The sequence below is a fragment of the Carassius auratus genome, chromosome 49, assembly GCF_003368295.1.
Source record: "Carassius auratus strain Wakin chromosome 49, ASM336829v1, whole genome shotgun sequence".
Taxonomy (NCBI): Eukaryota; Metazoa; Chordata; class Actinopteri; order Cypriniformes; family Cyprinidae; genus Carassius; species Carassius auratus.
In genome coordinates, this window is record NC_039291.1 from 2,930,611 (window position 1) to 2,934,136 (window position 3,526).

Genomic DNA, 3,526 nt, shown 5'->3' on the forward strand with positions numbered 1-3,526 from the left:
TAGGCTGGCCTCAGCCAGTCGGTTGAGATCACCAGGGGGTCCATCCTCAGCTGTGGGCCTCTATAATCATCACCACCTTTCACCCCACTAACAACATCCCTGATCACATTACCACACATGGAAATCACTTCTGTGAAGTGACCAGCACATGTTCCCTTCGCTAACAGACTTCTGGAAGGGCCCTTGGTGAAGGGATTCAGTTGTTCACTTTTATTTGGAATGCCCCTACAAATGGCATCCCCATCCCAAAGTGCCTTTCAAAGGCGCAAAAAAACCCAGAATACGACCTTGATTGCCATTCTGCAACATAATTGTAACTATTATGTCAAAATCAAGACTTTACAACATTGTAAGCAAACTCTTAAATCATGCACTTAATGAAGTTTATTTTTTAAGCAAACCCTGATTCTACATTTACTTAAAACTGAAGTTTATTGTCCTTCACTAATAAAATTTTACTATTTACACCAAGTTGCCACCAAAGTAATCCTTCATCTTAAAGATCAACACACAACAAAATCATTAGCTTCTCTACTTTTGTTTATATAACATTTCTTATAATTGGCAAATTCTTGGATGTAGAGCTAAGAGTGCAAGTTAACAAAAATAAGAAACAGTTTGTACTCCTGCTTATGAGGCCCATGCAGACAACCTCTTCATGTCATGATCATCCTCCACTCTATCCCACATAGCAAACGGACTTGGCCTATATGTGGCCTCAAGGTGGCACTGCTGGCCTCCTGTCTGCAATAGTATGTACCCTTTCAGCCAGAGCTGGGCCATGTGTGACGGCAAGGCCGGGATCCGATAAACAACATGAGGGCAGATTGTTGATGGGAGGAGTGTGGCCCAGATCAGTCCAGTGATATGTGGCCCAGATCAGGCTAAGATCTGGCAGCATATTGTGTGACCCATGATAAACAAGATAAATACAATATTGCATGATAATGGTTAAATGATCACATACATTTTAATGTACAGTGTAGTATTGTCAAAATGTAGTCTTTGAAATGGCAAGTCAAAACAGAATGAAACAACCTTTAAAAATAAAGCAAATCAGTCAAGTGCATTAAAATTCACTTAATTATAATTTTATTACATTTTATATTAGTATTCTTGGTACAAATAATCTTAGAATCCTTACATGAAAAGAAAGAGAGAGAGAGTATTTAACTGTTATCATGTAATATTTATTTGGTTTACTATGGGACACTATAATCTATGATCTATAATAGAGAGTGGGGGCACATGCTTTTTATTAGTATGCTGTTATAAACAAGCATTAAATAATATGATCATGAGAGGATTTCATTTTTATTTAAATCCTGTATCCCTTTGATGTTTGGTGTGAGAAACAGATCTAAATTCAAACCGCATTCATCTACGATAGGTATCTCCTTCCTCTGTAGCTACAGTAACAGTTTAAAATGTGCCGTTAATAAGTTTTACAACAAGTTTTACAGCAGCGATGTCAAACGCTCATTGGCTCTCGCCGGTTTTGTCGGAGATTACGACATGCCGTGTTTCTGGTGATGCGTGATTTGAATGAGAAACGTTACCTTTCTCTTATAGACTGTATACTTTATACACTCACTCTTTATTGGTTGATTTGTTCTCTATAAAAATAAATTGAAAAACGTTTTTTTATTGCACACTTACATGATGTGTGGGTTTTAAGTCAGATTTTCTATTCAGTTTAATGTACTTTATTGGCATAGATTGTGTGTACATTAAAGCATGTCACAAAATGAATAATTGCGATAATAGTAATACACAAGGTAATAATATGAAATATTAAAATTCCCAGACAGCAATATAGTATTGGCCCAGATCCGGCCCACGTGAAATCCATTCGGGCCGACAATGCTTGCTGTCTGGGTTGGGTCTGGACTATATAAGGCTCAGGTGTGGCTCAGGTTTGGGGATTCTGGTTTACTTAAGGCTGAGATTTGGCACCAATAATAAAACCTGTTTTGGCCCAGATCAAGGCCAGCTAAGGCTGATTAACTGGCTGAGATTCGGGCTTGTTATGGCCCATGTGTGGCCCGAGTCTTTAATCCAGTTCTGGGCCACTTCTGGGCTATCATTCTTTGCGGTACTTGGGCCGAGGGAAAAGTGATTGTGTGGCCCATATCTGGGCCAGAAGACATTTGCTATGTGGTCTTCTTTGTGCCTGAAAGAGTGAAATAACAGACATTTAGATGAAGTGAAGACTGTATAAAAGGCCTGGTTGGTCCTTTGCTGAATACAAAAAATAAAAATAAAAATGTGTGGGTGTCTTTATACTTTGTCTTGCACTGGGCAGTTTGGTGGTTGGTACACTTGGTAATCTGCCCATATTCTTCACACTGTCTTCTAGTTCTTCCTGTTCCAACTCTGCCAGCTCTGCCAACAATTCATCCAAAAAATATATATATATAAATGAGCACAGATCACTTCATAAATCAAAGTAAACATGTAAAGAATAATTGACTCTGGGCCATTGAATTATTAGAAAAAATGGTGATGCAGCTACGATGCAAAGCGGAAGCATTATTTTTCTAATAATTCAATGGCCCAGAGTCAATTATTCTGCTTATCACGTTTACCACACCTCAAGACATCGATCAGATGATATATTTAAAGGGATTGGTCTGGTTTTTGTACTTAAATCGCTATTGTGAGTAGGATTATTTCTTACACATCTCATCCAAAGCATCTCTTGCTACTTCCAAAATGTCATTTTAAAGCTGGTAATGGAGGCTTGAGCCATTGATAGCACTCTAATGCTGTTATTAATGAAGTTATTAGAAAGAGACACACAGAGAAAGAGAAAGAGAAAGAGAGCTTGCGTGAATTAGGCTACCTCTGTGCATTCCTCAACAGTCTTCTGCAACAGCATCTCTAAGCAGCACTGTTATTACCTCGCTAGTGAGAAATGTCATGTGCAATGTGGTCAAGAGAGCTGCGTGGAACTACATTGGCTGTGCATTTTCTTTAAAATAATTGCACACCTCAGAACGTTTGTCAGCCAAGCAGACTAAAGCATTCAACGGACCAATAGTATAAGCTGCTATTAATAACCAGAAACATTTTAAAAAGCTGCAATATTAAATAAACAGTGAACCAGAGCTAACACCCTTATAATCTTTAAATGTGGGGGAAATTAATTACTCTATATTATTATTATTATTTATAACACCTACCTCATCAAACTGATCATCAAAAGGTTTTGAGATGGCATCACTGATCTCTTGAGGTACTTCCTGTTGTTCTGTAATATATATATATATATATATAAATAAAAACAATTACAGCAGAATTTTGCAGTATTGACCAAAAATCAATTATTCCTGAGAGCGGTGTAATAAGTTATGATAATTGGAATTTTATAAAATTCAATGGCAATGTAAAGAAAACCAACAATGACATGCACATGTTCTGGTGATGTAACAAGGAGTCAGGGGCATTCGGATCCATGTGGAGAATTGTCATACAGAGAATGGTCATACATGCAGAAATCAGGAACGGCGTCAGGTGTGTTAGG

General features: G+C 37.8%; 1 long non-coding RNA gene across 1 annotated transcript; it reads right to left on the reverse strand.

Moving 5' to 3' along the window:
• Positions 1-1,762: 1,762 nt before the first annotated feature.
• On the reverse strand, positions 1,763-3,262 carry LOC113065927 (uncharacterized). Its single transcript, XR_003279090.1, has 3 exons — positions 3,186-3,262; positions 2,287-2,385; positions 1,763-2,173 (listed from the first exon to the last, which is right to left on the reverse strand). It is a non-coding gene; the product is annotated as an uncharacterized LOC113065927 (long non-coding RNA).
• Between the last annotated feature and the right edge of the window lie 264 nt (positions 3,263-3,526).